This window comes from Bos taurus, chromosome 9 (assembly GCF_002263795.3).
Source record: "Bos taurus isolate L1 Dominette 01449 registration number 42190680 breed Hereford chromosome 9, ARS-UCD2.0, whole genome shotgun sequence".
Classification (NCBI taxonomy): Eukaryota; Metazoa; Chordata; class Mammalia; order Artiodactyla; family Bovidae; genus Bos; species Bos taurus.
This window is the reverse complement of record NC_037336.1, coordinates 18703162-18716369: the sequence shown is the minus strand read 5'-3', so window position 1 is coordinate 18716369 and position 13208 is coordinate 18703162. Positions and strand designations below refer to the sequence as shown.

The following is a 13208-nucleotide window of genomic DNA, read 5'->3' as shown; positions in this document are numbered from 1 at the left end:
CCACAGGGACTCACAAAGGTGGCCAGCTGGGTCCAATGAAGTGTAAGAAGAAACTTGCTGTGGTTTTTTTCTTTACTGTAAGCATGGACAATAGGAAAAAAATCGACACTTTTTCTCCCAGCCATTGTCAAGTATAGATGACACTTTTAGAAAAACTACTGTAGCCACCATAATACCGGCCTCTAGAAAGCCAATGGAAAAAAAGAAGGCAAGGATAGGAGAATCACAGAAAATGATTCTGAGGAAGACACTGAGTTGAGGCACTATAACTCTGGACTTCCCAGCATGTGAGCCTATAAATTCCTTTATTGCTTGTATGACTTGAATTTTTCGAAACTTGAAGCTGAATGCATCCTAACTAACAAAGATATAATATGCCCTAAGAAAAAGTTTAATATTTATGCAAGGTCAATCCTGTATTTTCTTAATAATTTCTGGCTTACTAATTAACTTTTAAAAGTGTCTTCAATATGTAATATGAAGACATATATGTATATATGAAGACAATATGTATATGTATATATGACTGAGCAAGCGAGCTAAGCTGCTTCAGTCATGTCTGAGTCTTTGCAACCCCATGGACTATAGCCCACCAGGCTCCTCTGTCCATGGGATTTTCCAGGCAAGAACACGAGTGGGTTGCCATGCCCTCCTCAGGGGATTTTGCCAACCCAAGGACTGAACCCATGTCTCTCATGTCTCCTGTGTTGGCAGGCAGGTTCTTTACCACTAGTGCCACCTGGGAAGCCCTGACATATATATGTATAAAAAACATCTACTTCTGCTTCATTGACTATGCTAAAGCCTTTGACTGTGTGGATCACAACAAACTGTGGGAAATTCTTAAAAAGACAGGAATACCAGATCACCTTACCTGCCTCCTGAGAAATCTGTATGCAGGTCACGAAACAACAGTTAGAACCGGACATGGAACAACAGACTGGTTTCAAATTAGGAAAGGAGTACGTCAAGGCTGTATATTGTCACATTGCTTATTTAACTTCTATGCAGAGTACATCGTGTGAAATGCTGGAATGGATGAAGAACAAGCTGGAATCAAGATTGCGGGGGGAAAGATCAATAACCTCATATGCAGATGACACCACCCCTATGGCAGAAAGCAAAGAGGAACTAAAGAGCCTCTTGATGAAAGTGAAAGAGGAGAGTGAAAAAACTGGTTTAAAACTCGACATTCAAAAAACTGAGATCGTGGCATCTGACTCATCACTTCATGGCCAAATAGATGGGGAAACAATGGAAACAGTGACAGACTTTATTTTCTTGGGTTCCAAAATCACTGCAGATGGTGACTACAGCCATGAAGTTAAAAGATGCTTGCTCCTTGGAAGGAAAGCTATGACAAACCTAGACAGCATATTAAAAAAGCAGCAACATTACTTTGCCAACAAAGGTCCATCTAGTCAAAGCTATGGTTTTTCCAGTAGTCATGTATGGATGTAAGAATTGGACCATAAAGAAAGTTGAGCGCTGAAGAATTGATACTTTCGAACTGTGGTGTTGGAAAAGACTCTTGAGAGTCCCTTGGGCAGCAAGGAGATCAAACCGGTCAGTACTAAACTAAAGGAAATTAGTCCTGAATATTCACTGGAAAGACTGATGCTGAAGCTCCAATACTTTGGCCACTTGATGTGAACTGACTCATTGGAAAAGACCTTGATGCTGAGAAAGACTGAAGGCAGGAGGAGAAGGAGGTGGCAGAGGATGAGATGGTTGGATGGTGTCACCAACTCAATGGATGTGAGTTGGAGCAAGCTCCTGGAGTTGGTGATGGACAAGGAAGCCTGGTGTGCTTCAGTCCATGGCATCGCAAAAAGTCAGGACTGAGCAACTGAACTGAACTCATGTACATATATCTATGGACATACATATATATATGGTCTATATTTTAATCTTTTTAAACCTTTGTTTATTAAAAAATTTTTTAAACTTTTATGACTAATGCAATGTCTTTACATGTTCTGTCACAGCGGTCCCCAACCTTTTTTGCGCCAGGGACCAGTTTCATGGAAGAGTTTTCCACAGACTGGTATGTGGGGGGTGGTTTCAGGATGATTCAAGGACAGTACTTTTATTGTATATTTTATTTCTATTATTATTACATCAGCCCCACCTCAGATCATCAGGCATTAGATCCCAGAGATTGGGGAGCCCTGTTCTATCACATCAACCCTGCCAAAGATGGCTTGATCTCAGACTTCTAGCCTCCAGAACTGTGAGAAAATAATTTCTTCTGTTTAAACTTCCCAGTCTGTGGTACTTCACTATGGCAACCCTGGCAAACTAATATATCCACTCTCACCCTCAAGCTCAAGAAATCAAGGATCTATACAGTATCATTATAACTTTGACCTTGCTTGAACTTTATAAAAATATTGATAGAAGCACACAGTATGTAACATTTAGCATTTGACTGTTCTTGCTTATAATGTTTTTGAGATTCATCCATGTTGTTGCTGTATTCATGTTTCATTCTTTTTAATGATGAAGAGTTTTCCATAGTATGAATAAATCACAGTGTCTTTATTCATCTTTCAGTGGATGTGGCTATTATAAAATAATGCTCCTGTGAACACTGATGTATGTTCATGTGTGGACATATTTCACTTAGAAAAATACATAGAAGTGGGATTGCTAGATTCTATGATAAATATACTATTAATCTTATGAAATACTGCAAATCTGCTTTCAGAAGTTGGTATCTGTGTCATTTTGCATTCCCATAGGAAGACATAAGAATTACGGTTGTTTCTCATTCTTGTAAACACTAGATGTTTATCAGATATTTTATCTTTATTCTAGTGGGTATGTTGTGACATGTGATTGTGATTTTGATTTGAATCTTTCTGATGAATTGTAATATCAACCATCTTTCATATGCTTATTTGCCAGCCTTGTATCTTGTATTGTGCAGTGTTCAGATTGTGCACCCTTTTTAGATTAGGTTGTTCATTTTCTTATTGATTAGTTTTGAAATTTCTTTATATATTCCATATACAGTTTCTTTAAGAAGGATGGCATTTTTCTTTCTTTCTTTCTTTTTTACAAATGAGTTGGAGAGTACACAGCTGGAAATAGAAATACTACTTATGAGGTAAATGCAGTGATCAAATTAAAATATCTTCTATCTGTCTAAGAAAATGGTTAAAGAGATGAAAAGACATGAATTGGTTTGAGGGATCTTATTAACAATAGGCAAAATCAAAAGGATTTAGTGATTGGAAATGTGGTCAAGTGGGAGAAATAATTGTTGAGGATACTTTTTAAAAAGTATTCATTTATTTTTATTTTTGGCTGTGCTGGGTCTTCATTGCTGCACAGGCTTTTCTGTATTTGCAGAGAACAGGGGCTCCTCTCCAGGTACAATGCCTGGGCTTCTCATTGTGGTGTCTTCTCTTGTTCTGGAGCAGAGGCTTCAGTAGTTTGGACACATGGCTTAGCTGTTCCGTGGCATGTGGGATTTTCCTGAACCAGGGATTGACCCATGGTGGATATTATACCCACCCATTGAGAAATTTAATGTAAAAATTTGGATGGTAGCACCCAAGCACTAACCATGAGCATGCCTGTTTCGGGAGTGGTTGATGGATAGCATATGTTTTTGGACATATGGACTTGGTATGTTAGTGAAAATGTGAAATGGGCACTTGAATAGGTATGCCTGAAGCTCAGGTAAGAAGTGGGCATAACATTCTGAGAACTATTGACATATAAGAGTAAATAAAGCTTTGATGAGAAGAAAAAAAACTAATGCAGTGTTTTTATGTATCATGTGAGGTAGTGGTCCAACTGTAATTTTTTTCAAATGAATATCTAATTATTCTGCTAACTAACGTAAAGTGTGCTCATTTGCTAAACCATTCTCTCCCCATTGAAGTGAAATACCACCCTTTTCCTATGCGGTGCTCCTATATATTCTGCAATTTTTGTTTTGTTCTGCTAATCAATTAGTCTGTCCCTATGCTAATAACCAACACTTTTGATTATGCTGACTTTATAACATTTTAATATCTGGCAAGGAATCTCATCATCATTTTTCATGTTTGTACATTTCTTAGCTTCTCATGGACATTTATTCTTCCATATAAAATGTAAGATAATTCAATTTTCTAAGACCATAGAAATTTTAATTGAAAATTCATTAAATATGTCACAATATGGGCAGAATTGACATATTTGTAAAATTAAATCTTCCCTTGCAAGAACCAGGTATGTTTTTCCATTTGTTCAGTCTTGATACAGCCCTTTAATAAAATTCTATGGTTCTTTTTAATAGGCTTTGTAGCTTTCTTATTAAATTTATTTCAAAATATTTTTAAAATGTTGTATTATTGTACGTGGCTTCTTTTTCCATTTCTAATTCTATCTGATTATTTCTAGTAAAGAACCACTATTGCTTTTGAAATATTGTGTCTACAGGTTTGTTACCAAATTCCCTTATAATAGTTTTAAAATAGATAGAAATTGGTTTTATATAAGTAGCATTTATCATATTTAGGTGATTTTCTTTTATTTCTATTTTGATTGGAGTTTTAGTAGAAATGACTACTGATTTTAACCTAATGCCTTTTCAGCATCTATTTGAATCATTTTAATCCATTAATATACTGGTGTAATGGGCTTCATTGATGTCTCAGATGGAAGTTATGTTATTTTAAGAACTCTGTTACTGAAAGAGTTCCTGACAGGAAACCATCTTTTCATCTTGGCAGTACTAGCTCATCACTGACACACTACTGGGCTTTATTTGCTAGTTTTTTATTAATAATTTTGCATCTGTATTCTTAAGTGACACCACCCTTAATGGCAGAAAGTGAAGAGGAACTTAAAAGCCTCTTGATGAAAGTGAAAGTGGAGAGTTAAAAAGTTGGCTTAAAGCTCAATATTCAGAAAACGAAGATCATGGCATCCAGTCCCATCACTTCATGGCAAATAGATGGGGAAACAGTGGAAACAGTGTCAGACTTTATTTTTCTAGGCTCCAAATTCACTACAGATGGTGACTGCAGCCATGAAATTAAAAGACGCTTACTCTTTGGAAGGAAAGTTATGACCAGCCTAGATAGCATATTCAAAAGCAGAGACATTACTTTGCCAACAAAGGTCCGTCTAGTCAAGGCTATGGTTTTTCCTGTGGTCATGTATGGATGTGAGAGTTGGACTGTGAAGAAGGTTGAGCACCGAAGAATTGATGCTTTTGAACTGGGGTGTTGGAGAAGACTCTTGAGAGTCCCTGGGACTGCAAGGAGATCCAACCAGTCCATTCTGAAGGAGATCAGCCCTGGGATTTCTTTGGAAGGAATGATGCTAAAGCTGAAACTCCAGTACTTTGGCCACCTCATGCAAAGAGTTGACTCATTGGAAAAGACTCTGATGCTGGGAGGGATTGGGGGCAGGAGGAGAAGGGGACGACAGAGGATGAGATGGCTGGATGGCATCACTGACTTGATGGACGTGAGTCTCAGTGAACTCCGGGAGTTGGTGATGGACATGAAGGCCTGGTGTGCTGCGATTCATGGGGTAGCAAAGAGTCAGACACGACTGAGCGACTGATCTGATCTGATCTGATATGACCTTTACTGTTAACATTATGCCAGGTTCATAAAATACATTAACAAGCTTAGTATAATTTTCTATGATTTGGAATGGTTTAAACAACGTTGAAACTACTTATTCTTCAAATATTTTAAATGTGATAAATGTACTTATGTTTAACTTACATAATAAAAGAGCACGACGGTGAGCTCTAGGTTACACCTGAGAATGCTACTGCTGCTGCTGCTAAGTCACTTCAGTCGTGTCCGACTCTGTGTGACCCCATAGACGGCAGCCCACCAGGCTCCCCCGTCCCTGGGATTCTCCAGGCAAGAACACTGCAGTGGGTTGCCATTTCCTTCTCCAATGCAGGAAAGTGAAAAGTGAAAGTGAAGTCGCTCAGTCGTACACTCTAATGACAGTACAGGGGGTCGATGCAGAAAAGAAAATGGATGTGTTAAGTTATATGAAAACCCAAAGTAACTTAACCCCCATCTCTTAGCCCATGATAATGGCTCAGGGTGTGTATTCTTCCATTTCTCTTCAGAAAACTTATTACGTTTTCTTCCTCCCAAGTGTGCACTTAATGATTCTGCTGAGAAAAAAAAAAAATCTTTTCCCATATGACTTTGCAACTCTTCATTCATGAATATCCACAGATTTTGCTTCATCTCCCCTCATTTTCTTTTCCTCCTCACTGCATTGACTAAAACGTGGCTTTTTCTTTCTCTTTTCGTTTTTTTTGTTTGTTTTGCCTGAGCTGTGTAGCAGGTGGGACCTAAGTTCCCTGGCCAGGGATGGAACCTGTGCCCTCTGCAGCGGAAGTGTAGAGTCCTAACCACTGGAAAGCCAGGGAAGTCCAAAACTTGGATTTTACTTGATGAAAGTTCCTGAAAACTTTTTTTTTCATATTCATATATACACATATTCTTTTTCAGATCCTTTTCTAATACAGTTTACTACAAGATATTGAATATAGTTCCCTGTGCTATACAGTAGGTCCTTATTGGTTACCTATTTTATACATAATATATATATATTTTAATTCCAGACTCCTAATTTATCCCTTCCCCGACCTTTCCTCTTTGGTAACCATAAATTTCTTTTCTATGTCTGTGAATCTATTTCTGTTTTGTAAATAAGTTCATTTATATCATCTTCTTAGATTCCACATATAAGCAATATCATATGGTGCTTGTCTCTACGTGACTTACTTCATATGATAATCTCTACTTCCATCCATGTTGCTGCAATGGCATTATTTCTTTCCTTTTTATGGGTGAGTTTGGGGTCCCAAAGACTTGGACACAACTTGGCGACTAAACAACAACAACAACAAATATTTCCTTGTGTGTGTGTACCACATCTTCTTTTTGCATTCCTCTGTCGGTGGACACTTAGGTCATTTCCATGACTGTTGTAAATAGTGCTGCAATGATCATTGGGGTGCATGCATCTTTTTGAATTAGAGTTTTCTCTAAATAGATGCCCAGGAGTGGAATTTCTGGATCATACAGTAACTCTAGTTTTAGTTTTTTAAGGAACCTCTGTCCTATTCACCATGGTGGCTGCACCAATTTTTATCTTCCCATCAACAGTGTAGGAGTGTTGCCTTTTCTCCACACCCTCTGCAGCAAAGGTTCTGAAAACTCTTGAAAGCAGAGATTGTCATTCTCTTGTGCTCTCTGTCTCAGCAACAAGTTGTAGGGCTGGATAGTATTCCTAAACTACTAAGTTAAAAGTCTTGAAGGTCATGCCACAGTTTGCCATTCTCCTCCCCTCACAGTCATTATCTTATGATGTCACGGCATCAACCGAGGACGGACGTCACACTAGCTCACAATCTTCTTTGTGTCTCCTCAGCATCTTGAGAACACACAGTGCTTACATTCACCAAGTCTCTCTTTCTTCAATTTCTTAACCCCATTTCCATCCACAGTGCTCATCTCCTTACACCTCAATACCCATTTCCATGGCTGCATAATTTCCGTGTGTGTTAGTCGCTCAGTCGTGTCCAACCCTTTGCGACCCCAAGGACTGCAGCCCTCCAGGCTTCTCTGTCCATGGGATTTTCCAGGCAAGAATACTGGAGTGGGTTGCCATTTCCTTCTTCAGCATAATTTCTACCACTATATTAATAACAGGGGCTTCCCTGGTGGCTCAGATGGTAAAGCATCTTCCTGCAATGCGGGGGACCCGGGTTTGATTCCTGGGTCGGAAAGATACCTTGGAGAAGGCAATGGCACCCCACTCCAGCGCTCTTGCCTGGAAAATCCCATGGACAGAGGAGCCTGATAGGCTACAGTCCATGGGGTCGCAAAGAGTTAGACACGACTGAGCGACTTCACTTTCACACTTATAGAGTACTTTATGCTAAGCACTACTCTAAGAGCTTTATGTATATTGGCTCATTCAGTTATAACAAAAATCCTTCAGTGGAGCTTAAAATGTGCTATGAGGAGACTGAGGCACAGGAAAAAAACGTGGCTAACTTGGTTAATATCATATATCCCTAGTAAAGGACAGAGCAGCTATTGAGTCCCAAACAACTTTCTCTTAGCCATTATATTACACTACCATCTCTATAATAACTTCATGTCTTTTACCCAGTTCTATACCGATAGTCCAGATTAACTTTCCCTTTAACCTACTAAATGTCCAGATTTTTTTTTTTTAAGAATCCTTTGCTCTATCAGCCTCCTTCTGACTTCACTTTCTTCCTTCCTGTTTGCCTCCAGTGCTGTTGTCATTCACTTCAACTTTACTTTCTCAAGCCTCCCTAGTTTTTTAAAGATCTCTTCTTCATACCATAACTTTTTTCCCAAGCCCTCGTATAAGCTTAATTGCTTGTTTTTACTCTCAAGTTGGCAATCAATCATTGCTGTATGAAACGACAAACGCATGTTGGCTGACTCCTCGCTATAAATGCAAAAGCCACAGACCCAGTTGAGCACTTCCTCTGCTCTGCAATTCTTTCCCTTCTATCTGCCTGATTCTCTTTCCTATTCTGTAGAGTAACTGTCCCCTCAGCAACTGCTCAATCATTTTATTTCCCTCAGTCTTGCCACTCACCTCCTCAGCAGAAGACTTAATTTCAAATATCATAGGAATGTAGTGGCCATTATGAATAAACTGTTTTAACTTCTCCTTTGCGACCTCAAAATCATTCTACACTTTGTGCTCCCCCCGCCCCACTAAACTTTCCTACATGTTTCAGAGGAAGAAGTAGCTCCATTTCTCTCCATTTCTCTTAACTTATAACCTTGAATCCATTCTCTGACTCCTTTAAATTATATGCTCATTAAACACTAACTTTTAAATTTGTGTTTCGGTCAGGATCAACTGTACTATGCTGCAGTGACAAAACCCCTAAACTCAATGACTTGATAAAAACATTTTTTTAAATGTATTCTGTCCACCAAACCTACTGTGGGTCTGGGTTACCTTTAGGGCAATTGTCGTTGATATGGTGACTCTTGAATTCAGGCAGCCATAATCTTGTGGTTCCTCATGTCAACAGACGGCCCCCTGGGTTTCCATGACAGGGGAAGAGAGACACTGGAAGAATAACACAGGGGTTTTTCACTGCCAGCCCAGAAGTAACACATTAAACTTCTGTTTACAATATATCGGCCTGACAATTCGTCTGAGCTTGCCTAAAAGCAAAGGAACTGGAAAGGTAGCCTTCCTTGTGCACAGAAAGGAAAAATCTGAAACTAATATGAGAACCATGGAGAACTGTTTCTTTCATCTTTTGTGTTTATCCATCTGTCTCATTTTGCTGAATCTTTTGTCCCTATCACAAGTAGTGCCAAGTCTAAACCATCTTGAAAAGTGCCCGCCCACCATTATACCTGCATGCCTTCTCCTTTGTATTCCCAGCATTTCAGCCGCACTGCACTGCCTGATGTCACCCACATGCCCCTGCATTCACAGACCTCCTTGTCTCTCCTGTGCGATTCCACCATCCACGCATACAGATGCTTCTTCCTGGAACGTGCTTTCTACATCTCTTGCTTCTAGAGTAGCCCTGTTCATTTTTCAGAGCCAGTTCAAATCTTCTTTTCATAGGTCTCCCTAAGTCCTGTAAAGAGAAAGAAGGCTCTCATCTCTGCAGTTTATGAATAACTCTATTTCAACCTGTATCATTGTGTATTGTAATCATTTGCATGATTTCTTGACCTTCCATCTAAACTATGAATAATCATATTTTATTTACCCTGTACTCAGAAACTTGCATGGGCTTCCCTGGTAGTTCAGCTGGTAAGGAATCTGCCTGCAATGTAGGAGATCCTGGTTTGATTCCTGGATCAGGAAGATCCCTGGAGAAGGTGTAGGCTACCCACTCCAGTATTCTTGGGCTTCCCTGGTGGCTCAGACAGTAAAAAAATCTGCCTGCAATGTGGGAGACCTGAGTTTGATCCCTGGGTCGGGAAGATCCCCTGGAGAAGGGAATGGCTACCCACTCCAGTATTCTTGCCTGGAGAATTCCATGGCAGAGGAACCTGGTGGGCTACAGTCCACGGGGTCACAAAGAGTTGGAGATGACTGAGAGACTAAGCACAGCACAGCAGAAACTTGCATAGTGGTACCTGGCGTGTAGAAGGCTTTCAATAAATGTTTAAATGGCCGAATAAATCAGTAAATACTAAAATTTCTGAAAACTGATACTGGAGGGTGTCTGTTGCAATTTTTGATGTATTATTTATACTAGAATTGTTTCATTTCCAGAGAACATAATAAATAATTATTTAAAAAATTATTTGATAGCAGAAGTAGAATGAGGCAAAGAATTACTCAGAATATTATAGTGCATCATTTATGCAAATTAAATAAACATAGTGTGACACAAAGTACAGATTAGACAAAGTATCCATTTCAAGGAGCTGAAGCATGTCTCCATATTTATGATACAATGCCTTGCAATAAAGGCTGGGGTACTCTGGTATGTCTCCTATGATTGGTGATAATGTTTATAACAGTAATATAAAAGTGAATTTTACTTCTAGTGAAGTATTGATGTTATAAATGAGCATGTCCCCTCCAATATATAATCTTAATGTTGGAAAAGAGTTGACTAATTAATAATTATAATAAGGCTAACCAATTGTTTAAGGAAAGGTCTTTTTAAATATTCTGAAGTAAAGTGAAGTGAAGCAAAGTGAAGTCGCTCAGTCGTGTCTGACTCTTTGTGACCCCTTGGACTGTAGCCCACCAGGCTCCTCCGTCCATGGGATTTTCCAGGCAAGAATACTGCAGTGGGTTTAAAATTATAATTATTAGCCAGAGTTCTTGAAATTTAAATTTGAAATAGATGGTAAGACTAGGGTTATGAATAAAGCTAAAATATTGGAAAATTATTTCAACCACTAATTTTGAATATTTCTATAATGCTTTTTCACTTGATTATCACAGTCTTCATTTGAATTGCAGGACAAAATTATTATCTTCTGACCCTTTCTTTTGTCTTAAATTATAAGCAAATAGGGGGCTACCCCAATGGCTCATCAAGTAAAGAACCCGCCTGCAAAGTAGGAGACATGGATTCTATCCCCTGGGTCAGGATGATCCCCTGGAGGAGGGCATGGCAACCCACTTCAATATTCTTGCCTGGAGAATCCCATGGACAGAGGAACCTCGCGGGCTACAGTCCATAGGATTGCAAAGAGTTGGACACAACTGAGTGAGTAAGAAGCACATAAGCAAATAGGCAAGAGGATCCTGGCCAAATAAAACACCATTGTTTTATTCACTCATAATAATTCATCCATATGGAATTTAGCCAATGTGGACCTTGCTTCTGTTAGAAAAAACTTTAAAAAATTCTTAATCTAATTGGAGGATAATTACTTTACAATGTTGTGTTGGCTTCTGAGGCACAACAATGTATATCAGCCATAAGTATAAATATATGCCATCCTTCTAGAGCCTCTCTCCCACCCACCCACCCCAGAAAATGCTTTTTAAAATTAAGGTTTTTTCATAAACTGAGCTCATCACAGTCCCCCAAATGGAGACTATTGATTATTAAGCTTGCCATCCTCCTTTTTGTTGACATATCCTGGAACTGGTTGGAGTTAGCTGGGGAAGAGCCAGGAAGCCATCAGGACAGGTAGCTAGGTATGCAAATATTCATCAAAGGCTTGCCGTGAAATGGGAGTCAGGAACCAAAAAGAATCAAGGGGAGATGCCAAGGATCAAAATCAAGTCCTAGGAGACAGAAAAAATTGAAAAGCAAAAAGAAAAAAAGACCAAGCAAGGAGTCTAGCAAAAACACAGTACAAGAATCAAGAAGGGACAGAGCAGTTAGCTTGGAATGAAGTAGTGCCAGAAGGATAGCTCAAAGAGCAAGGGCCCTTGTTTAGAATTCTGCTGGACATCTCACTCTGCTTCTGCTTTTGTTTATTCTTAATCCTCCCATCCTGGGGCTTTTGATCTCAGGTCTTGAGGGCAAGAAGAACGGCTTCTGACATTTCAACTTTCACAAGCATTTTCTTTCTCTCTAAGAGAAAGTGTAAAGGTCTTAACATTTCAAACTCCAAAGGTAAAAGCATATAACTGAGACCTTTTTTTCTTTTTTTAACACTGAGAAATTGTTTAAAAATTCATACAAGTCTTTTTAGTCCTATACGTTGTTTCAAATTCCATCCTAAAAAAGGAATATATCTATATCTATACATACAAGATATATATCTACACATACATATATATCTATACAGACAAGAGGAATATATTTATATCTATACATCTATACATGCTTCCATGGTGGCTCAGCTGGTAAAGAATCCACTTGCAATGCAGGAGACCTGGGTTTGATCCCTGGGTTGGGAAGATGCCCTGGAGAAGGGAAAGGCTACCCACTCCAGTATTCTGGCCTGGAGAATTCCATGGACTGTATAGTCCATGGGATCGCAAAGAGTCAGACTTGACTGAGTGACTTTCACTTCACTTGATACATACAAGAGGAATATATCTATATGTACACACACACACACACACACACACACACACACACACATATACATGCTTTTTCTCCCTAGAAGACAGTAATCAAATACTTGTCCATCATTCTATATGTTCTCTTCCTTCTCACTGATTCATTCATCTTCTACTAAGTAGGAATGAGTGGAAAGTATTCAAGTCAACACTTCACCATTTTGTTTATTTTATAAAAGATTTGATGGTGTGTTAAGAATGTGTAATCTACACAACTCATGGTCATATCTTTCAGTTACTATCCTGTGGCAAAATGAAATTTTGGATTCATTTCCAGGAGGAAACTTGGGCCAAGAATTCTTGCATGGTGGAGGCTTCATGGAATTGTCCTCCTTAGATAACAAAGAAAACCTATCCCAGATAGTGTCTGTGAATGCTTAGAGACAAGTGGGCATCCATTTTTCTCTTGTGTGAAGCTGGCAAATCAAAATCATAATGATTACTACGCTATAGCAGGCGCTGACATAGGTTCTTATTTAAATCTTCACAATAGGATCCTGACAATTAGGATCCTATTAAGTAGGTATTCTTATATGAATTTAATTCTGCAAAGTGAATCTGAAAGAGCTGGCTTAAAACTGGATATTAAAAAAACCTAAGATCATGGCATCTGGCCCCATTATTTCATATCAAATAGAAGGGAGAAAGGTGGAGGTGGT

General features: G+C 38.9%; 1 long non-coding RNA gene across 2 annotated transcripts in view; it reads right to left on the bottom strand.

Moving 5' to 3' along the window:
• Window positions 1-13208, bottom strand: part of LOC101903793 (uncharacterized) — a 105414-nt gene that overhangs the window by 35900 nt on the left and 56306 nt on the right. For both annotated transcript variants that reach the window (XR_808632.4, XR_808635.3), the window contains exons 2-3: window positions 9492-9637; window positions 8998-9111 (exon numbers count right to left, since the gene is read on the bottom strand). This is a non-coding gene — a long non-coding RNA (uncharacterized lncRNA). The remainder of the gene's footprint in view (window positions 1-8997; window positions 9112-9491; window positions 9638-13208) is intronic.